Source organism: Physeter macrocephalus, chromosome 12 (genome assembly GCF_002837175.3).
Source record: "Physeter macrocephalus isolate SW-GA chromosome 12, ASM283717v5, whole genome shotgun sequence".
NCBI classification, from domain to species: domain Eukaryota; kingdom Metazoa; phylum Chordata; class Mammalia; order Artiodactyla; family Physeteridae; genus Physeter; species Physeter macrocephalus.
In genome coordinates this window covers 1,517,640-1,532,749 of record NC_041225.1, presented here as the reverse complement: position 1 = coordinate 1,532,749, position 15,110 = coordinate 1,517,640, and the positions used below count along the sequence as shown (strand labels likewise).

Here is a 15,110-nt window from a genome sequence, read left to right as displayed (position 1 = left end):
GTTACTAGCATAACACTAAAATAAATTTTTCCTTAAGCATTAAGGCCTAACTCTAAAAAGAAAATGGCCTTTACAAACAGGTGTGTTCAAATAAGGTATTCTGAGAGTTCCATAAAAAAACTCCTAGAATGAGCCAGTACCCCCAAATAGTCTATGATTTAGCTAAACAGCAGTCCAAAGCCTTCTCTGTGGTACTTATATGGATTAGTTATCAGTATGATGTCACTACTTTCAAAGGAACTACTAAAACTATTATTAAAAACATTTATAACAAAGAGAAATACCCTGCAAATTATATTATTGCACCCAGGGTATCAGAAGCTATGCACATCCAGGTTCCAAGGACTCTAGAAGACCCAGAAGAGAGATCCTAAGGCCATGCCTGTGGCTGTTCCAGCCAGCATGCCCAGCGCCAGGTCATAGTCATTGTCTCGATACCGCTCACAAATGATGACTTGGTTGGCAGGCTGCTGTCCGTAAAGTCCGGCATACGGGTACTGGTAGGGTACAGCATAAGCCTGCCCATTTGCAGCATAGACAACTGGAGTTCCTGGTGGGTATGCACCACTGTATAGACCATAGCCATATGCCTCAGGGGTTGGTGCATCATAGGCTGTGTAAGGAGGTGGGGAGGAAGCCAAGGCAGTCTCATCATACATGACTTCAGAGCCAGCATAAGCTGTGTTTGTCCTGGAATCCTGAAGTGTAAATTTCCAGGCCAAACAATCATCTGTGCTTTCTGCACAAAGACTGATGGTAACATAAGCTGTGTTTGTCCTGGAATCCTGAAGTGTAAATTTCCAGGCCAATCATCTGTGCTTTCTGCACAAAGACTGATGGTTTCCCCTTCTAGGCAAACAATCTGCAGCAGACAGTCTTTTGACTTCCCATCTGGAGGCCGAATGTCCCGACATTCATGTCCCGTGTAGAAGTTGATGCCGTCCACTGGCATGTGGACCTTATCCTCTACACTCTGCCGAGTTTGGTCATCATAATAGATCAGGTGACCATCTGACCACAGGTCAAACCAATTCTTCTTCCAGCACTTCGAAATAGTACTCTGTCTCAGCAACCATCCACTCTTCACAAATGCTGTATTTTCACCTGCAAAGCCTCCGGCCGCAGACGTGCACCAAAGCAGGGCGGGAGCGCAAGGACGCTGCCCAGCTCCTCGGCTCCGACTGCCTCAAGCCCTAGATGTCAATTTATAAAATAAATTAACTTAAAGTTTTTATGAAATTCCATTAAAAATCTAATGGGTATCTAATTCTGAAATTGACAAAAGTTAATATGCATAATCAATAAATTTTCTTATAAAGTACTTAATAAAGATAAACAAAATTGTGCAAATGTAGAACATTTACAAATATGTATGAAACAGAATATTAAAATAAGTTTATTCTCCCTTGTAATTAAGCCAATGACATTTTTTCTTTTCTCTTTCAAACAGAATTTTACTTTAAAAAAGTAACTTAGAAAATAATAAAATTAAAATAATTTTTATAGAAACTCAACCTATCCTGCTGGCCATACACCTTTCATAAACATAGAAAGGCGTTGATAAATACCTTTGGGAGAAATGGGAGAAAATCTATATTAAAAATGGAGGCAGGGTGCTGCAGAAGAGATGATGAAGAACAGGAAAGTTACTTTCATGTGGAAATTATAAAATGAAAGCAGTATTTATTTTAGAATTTTAAGTACTATTATAAAAAGCTCCCTAATATTAAATTTGTGGTCATTGTTACAGAAAGCATCTTTTTGTTGGAGAGCTTATTCCAAAGAAAACATATTAAGTGCAGTAGAATTTTCAATACAAACTGTTTGTGTTGGCAAGGAGGCACAAGTACGTTGGGAGTGAGGTGATAGATGGATAGAAGTTCAAACATATTATTTTACAAAACTTACAATCTCTCCCTGATACATCTGTCATGAAAATAAGAATTAATAAATTATTTATTTATACCTTTTTAAGGACTCCACTTAAAATAAAATGTTCCTAGTTGGTTCTTGATATCTGGTCTAACTGGAAAGCACTGATCTAATAAGTAATTGTCCATTTGTCCTTCAAAATCTAGCTCAAATTTTACTTTTTTACAAAATCTTTATCTTTCACCTACTAAACAGTGTGTTAAATTCAGGAAGGTTTCTAGGTAAATCCAATTATGTGTTTCCAACATACAAAGCTATTCTTAGTATATAGTTGAGGAAAAAGTTAAAATATTTATTAGTATTTGAATCTAACGGTACAGAGCAGGCAAACCAACTAAATATTCTAATTATCCAGAAATATTTGTAATTAAAAGTGTTTCTCTTTTTTTCTGTGCTGAATTAGTATAGCATTATTGAATGGTTTTCCTGTCAACAGATATATAGATGAAAGACAGGTAGATAGATAGATAGATAGATAGATAGATAGATAGATAGATAGATAGATAGATAGATAGATAGATAGATAGATAGATAGATAGATAGATAATAAAGAGAGATAGGTGACAGAGAGAGAGAGAGAGAGAGAGAGAGAAAATCGGATAAAATCTGTACAAATACAATTATACAGAACACATAGCCTTAGTTTTGAGTAGAATGTTATTCTAGTCGACGTTTTTTAATGGTACGTGGATCAGGACAAACAGAAGGGAGGAAGGCACCTAGGGCACAAATATTAAGGAAGTCCTCATCAGGGTGGTACAAGTGTGGGGTCAGCCCCTGAAAATGAGTGCAACCTTAAATTTTGCCCCCTATGTACATCACTCATATCACTCTGGTCTCTGCAATTGCCCAGTTTGGGAATTACCTCACTGCCTTATCAGCTTTCTTCCAAATTTCCAGTGCCTCCCATCATGCCTAGCTTCTGAGATGTCCTCCTGCACTAGAGCACTGAACCCCAATCATATTTAGGAGTTTTTCTGTCCTATTTCCTTATCAAAGCTCCAGTTGTTTCTGCACTGTTCATGTGGAGAACGCTGTCACATAGACAACTTTATAAATAGCTGTTTCATTTTTGAGAAAAAAAGGCTGAAAAAAATTCATCTAAGCTCCCCAGATAGTACTTGAATTTTATTGAAAAATGCCTGCATACTAAGGAATGCATCTTATAGTGTCCTCAATGCTCACTTCCACCTCAGTGCATTTGCTGGTGTGACCTGATCCCACGGTCCATCTACAGCCTCCAGTTGAGACCTGCCTCCTGGGGAGGATTCTTCTTCACACATCTACAAGGAGCTGCCACTCACATTGCTGTCCACAGTAGACCCTGTGCTTTTTAGTTTGTTACATACACTTTAATTTCTTATTTATTGTGGTTTTTCAATTGTCTTATATGCATTGGTTTTATCACCTTGATTGTATTTTAATTTATTTACAGTCAGGTTTTTCCACATTCAGACTTTTGTTTTATAAATCACGAATCTTTAATTCTCTGACATCAGAACAGACTATAATAGAGGAGCCGAAGTTATAGATTTTGGGGCCGGGATTCTCACTTGCATCACTAAAATGAACTCACAACTGCAAACTCACCATACCTCTGCTTAAAGCAAGCCCTGCCAGCATGTCTTTCCCTACGCTTTACCACTGCCGTTTTTGAGTGTTTGTGTGTGTGTGTGTATGTTTGTGAAAAAGACAGAGATATAACAATTAAAACTGACTGAATGCTTACTTTTGCACTGGACCTGCGCTAATCAATTTACATGTAACATTTTATCTGTAGTGTCAGTATTATTCTTATCCTTACTATATAGATAAGAAAAAGTAGGCAGAAAAAGTTTAAACAAGGAGTCCCATCCTCACATATATATATATATTTTGTGGTACGCGGGCCTCTCACTTGTTGTGGCCTCTCCCTTTGCGGGGCACAGGCTCCGGACGCGCAGGCTCAGCGGCCATGGCTCGCGGGCCCAGCCGCTCCGCGGCACGTGGGATCTTCCCGGACCGGGGCACGAACCCGTGTACACTGCATCGGCAGGCTGACTCTCAACCACTACACCACCAGGGAAGCCCATACCACTGCCTTTTAATTGGTAACAAAAGAATCCCATTGTCATTTCTCCAAATGAAGGGAATATATTCCATTTTAAAAAATGACTAAGCAACCTCTAGTCTGAAATCCAACTACACAATGTTGTATGGGTTTGGTAGCATTATACCAGATTTTCTCGTTAAAACCTTTACACAACAGTGATCCATCACTAAGTAAGATGTTCAATGACTTTAGAAGTGGAGGTTAAGAGACATTATAATCAAATAATCTTTTTTCTAAAACAGTTTCACCCTCCTTGTCAATAGAAATAATGGTAACATACTTTTAGCCTGGGACTCACCAATTCTAAACAACATTATTGGAGATGATACATGGTTTGTTTGTTTCTTTGCTTATTTGTGAAACTTTAGTTAAAAACTAAATTATATAGTAATAGATAAAGAAATAATTTAATTCAACTTTTGCTGACATAAAGATGGAACAAAAAACAAGGAGAGAAACAGAAATGGTGATTATTTTTCAAGTAAATATTAATAAAGAAATATTGTGTGTGTTTTAAAGCATGGGGTTTAGAGATGGAAATATTTAGTATTGATATTGTTTTAACTTTCATAATGGATACTTTTGAACATATGCATAGATAGTTTTGCATGAAAAATTCCCATCTACCTACCACCTGAATTCAGCTAACATCAACCTTGGCCAGTCCTAGCCTAGCCTCACCCCCTTCCAACCTTCCTCCTTCAAATTTTTTTGAATGTATCTGAGAAATCTTATCATTTCATATGTTAATATTTCAGTATGTAATTTCAAAAATGAGAACTCATTAACTTAACCAAAACATCAGTATTAGATGTAAAATTTAAAATAATTTATCATCAAATATCCAGTCAACATGGATATTTCCAATTATCCATTAATAAGAACATGATTTTAGGCCTTATTTTTCCTCTTACTTCTGTATGGCTTCATTCTTCTTCTCTGTAAAATGAGGTTAAAAGCCTCACCCGAAAGGGGGGTTGGGGATTAAATGAGGTAAGATATATGTATATATATATATTCATTTTAATAAGATATTTTTATAATACAATTTTAGATTTTGGGAATATGCATTAAATCTAAGTCATCAAAAAGTCATCAAAGGCAAATACAAAAATTAAATTGAGACTGGAAAAACTGTAATTCACACTCTGACCATCTTTGGATTCCTCCTTTGTGTTCTCTCTTCTCCCTCTATTCAGACCCATTGCTCTCACTTCTTCCTCACTCATATTTACCTATTTGTGTCCCCCCAAAAGATGACTATTACCTGTTTGTCACTCGGAAATGATAAGCAAAACCACACTATGGTGTTGAAGTTGTTGACGGAAAAAAGAAAAAGAGTGACAATGTATAAATTTTCTCACGTATTTTAGAGCACAGCTTTGAGCCTATGGGCCATTTACAAGCAGAGGAAGTTTCTCTCTGCATCTGAATCCATAGAAGTGACAGCTAACTCCAACTATATATTTATAAAAAGTAACTAGTCTCCCTTAATATAGACAGATTTCATAAAGATTTACCCTAATCACATGTCACTCATAAGAAAAGAGAGGGTCAATTTCCTCCCTATTTTAATTTTTCACTAATCCAGATTTTTCCTTATTTTGATATTATTTCAAATGAAATATGGGAAGGAAAAGTGTTAAACAGTTGAAGCTAAATTCCAAATACGTTTTTAATGATAATTAATGTTCAATTTTTAATAACAGATGTCAAAGTTTTGCCTCCTATGAGCAGTGTATGTGTGAGCCCATTTTTTTCACAGTCTCACTGACATCCTTTTAAATTTTTGCCCATTTGATATGTGAAAATAATATCTCTTGTTTTAAGTTGTGTGTCTTTGGTTAATAGTATGGTTGAATATTTGATATTTTATTGGTTATTTCATTTGTCTCATGAATGTTTACACACTTTTTACATTTTTGTATTGGAGCATTTGTCTTTTTTATATTGAATGCTTTTTTATCATATGTACACAGTACACTTTTCATTTCCCTGTTTTCCAGGTTACCAAACTGCTCTGAACTTTCTATATTTTGACCGGCATTGTGTGCCTTGAATACTAATAATCATTGGACTTGCATGGTATTTAAAAGTTGAAGATTTCAAAATACTTCATTGTAATGAATTCCCATCACACCCCAGTGTTACAAAGGCCTTTTAAAGGCAGTACATTGAAAGTGACATTTTCCTGGATTTATGGTCAAAAAGATGGCAAATTTATGACCAGAAACAAGAATCCAGTTATCAATACCAACTCCATCCTCTCTTTTTTGTTTTTTAACCTGTTACCATAGGAAATAGAAAACTACATATATGCAGGACATCTGCAAAAGCCCAACCAATTGGTTTTTGTTTTGTTTTGTTTTTTGTTTTTGATTTTGTTTTTGTTTTGTTTTATGATCCTGTCTGTATGTGAGGACCAGCAGATAAAATTTTGATATTCACAGTTATCATTCTATGACCTTGTCAGGTGCTGGTGAACATTCCAACAAGTACACCTAAGCATTTGCTGGATGCCCAGACTGTGTTCTGAAAGATGCAAGAAAAGGAAAGGAAAGCTCTTTTACTAGCTGTGAAAGGCTGCATTTGTGGAATATACCTTTGCTCCAACAATTTTGGCGTTATTTTTGCAATTTCCCTCAGAAACTGTTTTGCTCCCACTGTATTTTGTTTAAACTATGATTTTGAAAAAAAGGAACAATGACAACGTGAGCATGCTGCATTTCACTAAACTTAATTTAAAATAACAAATGGCTGTTAGCCCACTTTGTCTTGGTCCCATAACCCTCCTTACTAAGAAATTTACTTTCAAAGGGAAAACAATCCTTTTTCACTATTGATGATATTCAAAAGACCACCATTATCAGAACCTAAAAAGCAAAGTTAAAGGAGGGTCCTTCAGGAATAGAAGAAATATTTGGACAGCAGGTGAGTCTCTGTTATTTATTATTGTTTCCTCAAGGCCACGCTCAGTTCCTGGCATATAGTAGACACTCAATAATTCTTACTAAGTGAATAAAAGAAAAATTCAGAATTCCAGAACCAATTGATAAAACAAGAATTTCATAGTGTGACACTGACATTGAGATTACTACTCATACCGATGGAACAAATACTTCTTTGTGCAGTTTTACAAGATTCAGCAATTAAAAAATAAAATTTTATTTAGAAATTACTTGAATAATTCAAATATGTTTATAAGCATAATAAACTATTTGATAAAGAAATTAGTTATATGATATATGCAAATATGTACTTTCTACTATTAATAATAGCAGAAATAATCTTTCTATGATGTAGGAAATATTGTGTTAGAATAATATTTTTATGACAGTTTTCCAGGATAAACATCACCAGCAAACAGGCATGATTAATTGAAAATGACAGGATCAAAATGATCTATCAGGAAGGTTTCATATGCAATTGAGGCTTAATATATTAGAAAATATAATTAATTATTATAAGGAAAATGGATACTCTTTGTAAATTGTCAAGTAATTGTACAGTAAAAATAGTTCACAGCTGTCTTATTAATTTAAGATTACCATTTGAGGATTTAGGGACAGTAAAATGTTTTTACTTATAAAAAGGTTAATTAAGAATTATTTTCCTGTCTTCTGTGAGTTTTACTTTCTCTGAGATCTGGTTAGAACTGTTAATGCAATCTTGTGTTTGTACTTAGACAACTTCCCTTTTAGAAATTGTCATTTGAGGATGAAATATCTGTATCTCTCTACTTCATTGACTCTCCAGCTGTTGTCAACAATTATTTGGGAGAGCACTTCTTATTTTCCTCACACTGTCTCTTAATTTATTTTTATCTTTTAACAGTTTCATAATTAACTCTATATTATAGTAAATGTCCTTAGGAAAAATGCTACAAAAATATTTTAATGCAGAATATTTACATTACAGAGGACTTGAGGTGAACTGGCTCCCATAATGGGCCTCCAGATTCCCTTTCTTTTTTTATTGAGTAATGGATATTATACACTTCATTGCTAGTATTGTTCTGGGTAAAAACAAAATAATTACGTAAACTAAAACAAATTGGATGGATGGGTTTGTTTGCAGAACAAAAAGTAGGTATCCTGAAATAATTGATAATAAATCTAGCGTAAATTGCTGAAATTTTCCCAGATCAAATTTAAGTGATATTTGGGTTACTTAGCCCTTTAAGTCTATCAATGAGCTCTTGTTAACACCTCCCATGTCATTATCAATTCAAGAATATCATTTTTTATTAAAATAACATCATTACTTAGAACGTATTTTCATACATTTCTGGATGTAATTGGAGGTGTGATTCAGAGAATAAACTGACTATAACATTTCAGAACTTTGTAAGTGTTAATAGCAGTTTCAAGTAGAATGAGAAGCAAAATGCCACTCTCTACTTCAACAGAGGTTGGGTGGGGAAATGGGAAATGGATTCTAAAACTAATTTGCAAAGGTACTTGAGGTTACAAAATTAGAAGTGGTTTCCACGAGCTGAAATTTTTTACACTGTCATGAAGAACAGTAGAATAGAGTCTGAAATTGTTACATTATTTGTTCCTACTCAGTGAGTTATTCTTCTTGATTTAGGGGTATACATTAAACACTGCAGAAAGCCTTCTTATATTAACTAATTACAATCTTACAAGTAGAAAAACAACTACTATAAATATTGTGCAGAGAAAACAAGTTGAAAATATGCTTCTGGATAACTCAACCAAAATAATTTCTTACAGTAATATAAATTGAATGATAAATGCAATTAAGCATCTCTGGTATATTATGTAGTTGATGTTTAAGACACTTTTGAGAATGTAAATTTAAGTAATAGTAAAATGCTTAAACATCCCCAAATTTTTGCTTCTATCTTCATTCTTAACTTCTAGGGTGACAGAATGATCCCATCCTAACATTTCACCTGCTTGTATACAACACAGGGAAAATCCTCTAATTTCATGCCATTATATATTATTTTTATTTACTGTATATAACTTAATATTAAAATGTTCTTGGAACAGAAGGGAAAGACAAATTAAAACTTCTATGGGACCAATCTTAACAACTAATGGCCAAACATCAACTTTAGTTACATCTTTCTCTCCACCTCCTTAGACTTTGTGAAACACATTCTATGCTGAATTGCACAAGATCTTGGATTCTGACCACATATGGATTTGAATCCCAGCTGTGCTACTTACCAGCTGTGTAACATTGAAGACAGTACTTATTTCTGAACCTTTATTCCCTCTATGAGATTAATGGAATAAGAGAATATGCTTGGGTAACAGTAGATCTTACCATATGGGGTTATTAGAATAAAATGACATGAATGTAAAACATTTAGCACAGTCTCTAGTGTATATTAACTGTTCATTAACTGTTAATTATCAATAGTATCATTATCATGTCTTTACAACTAAAGATGGAACAAAAGGGCAAGACAAGGGAGAACTGTTGGAAAGATGTATGGAAGAAAATTAAAATGAGAAAGAAGACAGGAAAGGCATGGAGAATGCCCTGGAGTAGGTGCTTGCAAATGTTGGCATGGGCATAATCAAAGACATTAACAAAACAACAAAGAAGAAAGCTAATATTTATTGAGCAATTGCAGTATGCCCAGAGTCTTTGAAACATTGAAACTGAGGCTTAGAAAAGTTATGTAGTTCGACCAAAGTCACATATCTAATAAATTACTGACAAAGAAGGATTAATATTCAGATATTTTGATTCCTTTAAGCTAAGTTAAACCATTACTGGTCTCTTACATCCTGCTTATGATGTTACCATAGGGATGATTACTCTTGATGAAATATGTACATAAGACCAGAGTTAGACTATAAGGATCCTGATATTATTAGTTCCCGAAAACCATCTAGTTTACTAAACATTGAAATAGTAAAAGTTTTGATCACCCAATTCCAAAATGGAGGTGAGGAGTTTTCCCCCATATCAATAAGCAATGCTCAGACACCAGCTAGTTGTCTTATAATTCAACTCAGTTCTGACACTATTGACCCAGAAATAATGACAGATTCCACAGGTAAAGATTCAGTCCCACAAGACTACCTCTCCATTTCAGACACCAGTCACAATTCCAGGTTGTCACTTGACTGGCCTGCTATAGATTGGATGTCCCAACGACCCTCACTTTGGGTTTAATTAATTTTCTAGAACAGTTCACAGAGCTCAGAGAAATTTTTTTTTTACTTTTTAGATTATTGGTTTATTATAGAAGGATATAACTCCAGAAAGGCCAGATGGAAAAGAGACATAGGGCAAAGTATGGAGAGAACAGAGCTTCCACGCCCTCTGAATGCTCCATTCTCTCTACATCTCCACTTGTTCATCAACCTGGAAGCTCTCCAGAACTCTCTCTTTTGGGGTTTTATGGAGACTTCATTACAAGCTTGGTTGATTAAATTAATGGCAATTGGGGACTGAACTCGATCTCCAGCCTCTCTCCCCTCCCAGAAGGTCAGGAGGTGGGACTGAAAGCTCCAGCTGTCTATTCATGGTTCCCTTGGCAAACAGTCTCCCATCATTACATGCCTTCCAAAAGTCCCCTTATTAAGATAAACTCAGTTGTTGTGTGTTATGAATAAAAAGACATCCATTTTACATTTATGGCTCTGAAGCAATTTCAGGAAGTGATGACAAGAGACCAAATATTATGACAAAAGAGGCTCCCATTATTTTTATCACTCAGGAAATTTCAAGGGTTTTGGGACCTGTGATCCAGGAACTGTGGACAAAGACCAAACATATCTGAATGACCAAATATATATTTCTTATAAAACACAGTATTTAGTCATGGAACTGATGTGTCTTCTTTCTATTATTAACTTTTCTACATATAAAGGGAATATCAGAACTTTATGGTCTTCCAAATAAACCTTTTATTGGTCATGGTCTAGTGGTGACCTTGGTCTTCTTTGAAATCACTCATGTTGACTGAAATAAAAACGCACAATGTGAGAGCTGTGAATTTCAGTTTTATTTGGAGACTTAATGAGGACTATAGCCCAGGGGATAGCCTCTAGGGGAGTGCTAAGAAACTGCTCCACAGAGGTAGGGGAACATACTGGATATATATAATTTTTTTTCAAGTAAGAAATACATGTTATCAAGCATACATCTTGGTAAAATGTTACTGCTAGTCATGTGGATCAGATATCTCAGTTAATGATTTTAGTGCTTATCTATATATTAAAAGATGCAAGAATCTGAGGGTCATTGAAATTCTTCCATTTTGTCTATCTAGGGCCCATGTATCCAAAACACAGGATGCTTTATCTTAAATTCCTTTTAGGGTATACTTGTAGGTCAATAGCTGCAGTGGCTAATGACTTGATCCATGTAATAGCTGGTAACTTTCTTTGTTTACACTCACTCGACATTTATTCAAGTATTGCTGTGCAACATTATGCATAGTGTTTCTTCTATTCTTACTTCATGAATTTGATATATGAATTATCTTTCTAAAGAGATCTATACATTTTATATATGCACCATCTATACAAGTAGTGTATAAGCCAACAAACTAAATATTTTGATATTCTCACAAATCCTAGCTCACAATTGAATAGCAATCTTTGAATAGGAGTTTGAGCCACTGACCATGGAGAAAGTATACCCATGTCAAATGACATATTATCGAAAAGACATGATGGATATGATTATGATGGAATGATATATTGCTCAGAAAAAAAAAAGCAAGCAGAACAAAAATGCATGAAGAGACTCTTAATTGTACTCTGATCTTAAATCTACCTTGTACAGCTATTAAAGAAGTCTGCTCTTTGAGGCCACGGGCAAAAATCCAATTACTTACAACAAAGTTACATACATTCCTAGAACCTGAAATTCTTACATGATTGCAACAATATGGACCAAGAGCCTTAAGTACAACTACAAGCTCTGACTCACTATTCTAATTCTAGGAATATATGCAAAGAGAACACTAACCAGATTTTAAACACAAATATTCTCATTGAAGTATTAGAGTAACTGATACTTGGAAATTGCCTTTAAGTCCAAAAATAAGAGCTCCTTCAATGATGTCATGGTTATCTGTTCAATGGAGTATTACACATTCTTTAAAAACTACTTATATGAAGGGTATTTAATACCATTGGGGAAAAGAGAAAAAAGTAAGATAGAAAAGTGCAAAAATTATCTTTGTTTACTCATAATTAAATCGAGCAATATATTTAAAATATAGGGATGTCAAAATATTATCTTTTTATTTTCTCTAAAAAGAAAATATTTTAATTTTTATAATTTAAATTGTTTTACAACATCATTATGATAAAGTTAAATAATTTAAAGACTAACACAATTAAAACTTTATTATGTATTTAGTAACATCAATTTTATAATTTATTATAAAATTATGTTTATTGATAATATGTAGCTACTAATATAAATTTTATAAGTGGATTTTCCAATACATAGTTAAACTGAGAAAGTTAACCATCAACCTTATTCTACTAGTTTTACTAGGTTTTATAGTGACCAGACTATCATATACTTGAAAGGTGCATTGTATATAAGGACAGCTAAGTTATTTTTAAGTTTTTAAAAATTTTTCTCCAATTCTGAGACAAAATATATTGGGTATAGAAAAATTTATGGATTCAAGTACTCTGACCCACTTAGAACATCCATATAAAGTTGCAAGATAAATGGCATATTTACAATCAGAGTTTGCTGCTTGGATGTGGATGGATAAGTCACAGAGGATTCTTTTAAAGGAAACAAATAGCTTTAAAATAAAACTTCTCAAGCTTTGTGATCAATCCCTTGAAGAGTTAATTTACTTTTTTGGTTTCAACCATAATTTCTATGCCTTACAGCTCCCAAATCTGTATTTCCAACTATGCTTATTCACCCAAGTTCCAGATCCATATTTCATACACAGCTCCACTTAGATATCTAACAGTCACCACAAACTTGAAATAACCCACCATAACTGTCCCAACCAAATAAACATGTTCTATTTTCTAACTTTTGGATGTTGTTAATAGCATCAAAATGTGTCTAGTTTACCACACCCTCCCTTTTCTCTCAGCATTAACAACTTGATGGTGTCTAAATTCCTCTGGGCTCTTTACCTACTGAGTTAGCTCAATCAGCATGTTTTATTGACTCTTTCTTTTCCTAATCTTCCCTAGTTTCCTATTGCAATATCTTGCAGTCTAATCAAACCCTCATATGTCATACCTGGAGACCTGCAGTCATCTTTGTCTTGGACATCTTTAAGTACACTAGAGGTGTTATAGCTGGCTTTTGATCAATCACACTGTCTCATCCATGAGTTATAGTTAATTTAAAATGGCAAGACTTGGGAATTAGAATGTTTTTACTCAAATTCAGTCTGTAATGTCAAAATACATTAATTCTAAAACATCTTTGATATAATATATTGGATATACAGTGAGAACATTCAAACATTATAGAAGAAGTAAAAATATTAATTCACTTTTAACAAATTTTCATCCAGGATCTAAGAGTTTCTTAGTCTTCTCTACCCTGTTAAGCAGGGTAGAGAAAATAATCACTTCAAGGATGCAACTAAAATGATGTATTAGAAAATAGGCTATAGGAAAACATAAGATTAGCAATCCACGTGGTGGTCAGGGAAACCATGTGTGTGAGTGTGTGTGTGTGTGTGTGTGTGTGTGTGTGTGTGTGAAGCTTTAATCAACTTGAATATATGCGTAAAGTGCCTGTTTCACATGCAACACATTTTAGACTCAATACAGATGCAAAGAAGGCTAAGATCAACTTCCAAATGATTTACAATTACATTGGTGATAGGAAACTCAGACATGCTAAATAAAAGCAATAAGATAAAGTAAAACACAGACATCTATAAGTATCAAAACCTAATTTGTGTCTGCCAGTGTGTTGGAGAGCAAGTTTTCAGAAAGTTTTAACCTGCATTGCATTATTTTAAACTGAGGGAAAAGAAGGGGTTCCAAATGTATCCAAACCCCCAAACATCTTCCTGAAAATCTTTAAACTGTTTTTAACCACCAATATAAAAATCCAGTGAGGAGTTCTGCAGAATAGAATGTTCTTAAGATACCAATTCTAAAATTATTTAACATTTAATGAACCCCAAAGGATATGTTTACATGTAGAATACAAAGATACAATACTGTGTCAGCTATAGATTGCATTTGTTTTCTGCACTGCAACAAACATGCACCACCATATAAATTATTTAAAAAAGAAGAAAAATGGTAAAGATACTAAAGATGATGTCTGAATTGCGCCTAGGTTGACAGTGCCCACAGGTGGTTTGTAGATGCAATATTGAGGCACATTAAGGGTTAAATTCTCAGGAAAATGGGGAAATTGTTAGTAACAACAATAGGATATCATGAGAGGAATTGAACAAAGGTATTAGTATACTAAGATCCTTTCTTTCAGATGTCAACATTTCCACCAATATATGAACATATTCCTTATAGCAGTGTTACAGTATGGATCACGAATTCCATTTTGCAAGTCATTATAGCAAAGGTTGAAAACTGAATGATCAGATATCAAAGGATACTCCTTTTTATTAGCTAATGAATTTTATGTTTAGGATTATATATGCTATGGAAGGAATTAAATAGATGAGGGTCCACAGCAAAGCTATTGTAAGCAGAAAACACATTAGGGAGCCATTTAAGTGGGTGCAAAGGAACGGTTAAAGTATTCTTAAATGTGTGTAGAACAGAGATGCAGAGACAATGTAGAGAGGCTATTTTTAAAGAATGCTTGCGTGCCGTGCACACACACAAATGAAAGTACATAGGCAGAAATACTAAAGTTACAAATAATATTTAGTAGTTGCAGACCACCTGAAATTCTTAATATCTATTCATATATCTATCTATATCTATATCTATATCGATATCTATCTATCTATCTATCTATATATATATATGCGTGTGTGTATAGTTGTGTGTATGTGTGTTCATTGTAGATATATTCATTGTATATTTTATTCATATGTATATAGAGGCACATACAATTTATTATATTTTTAACGATGATATACTGTTTTGCAATTACAAAATAGAAATAAAGA

The 15,110-nt window shown here is 34.1% G+C and overlaps 1 pseudogene; it reads right to left on the bottom strand.

The window, feature by feature from the left end:
• Positions 1-347: 347 nt before the first annotated feature.
• LOC102989706 (pleckstrin homology domain-containing family B member 2-like) lies at positions 348-993 on the bottom strand (annotated as a pseudogene).
• Positions 994-15,110: the final 14,117 nt, after the last annotated feature.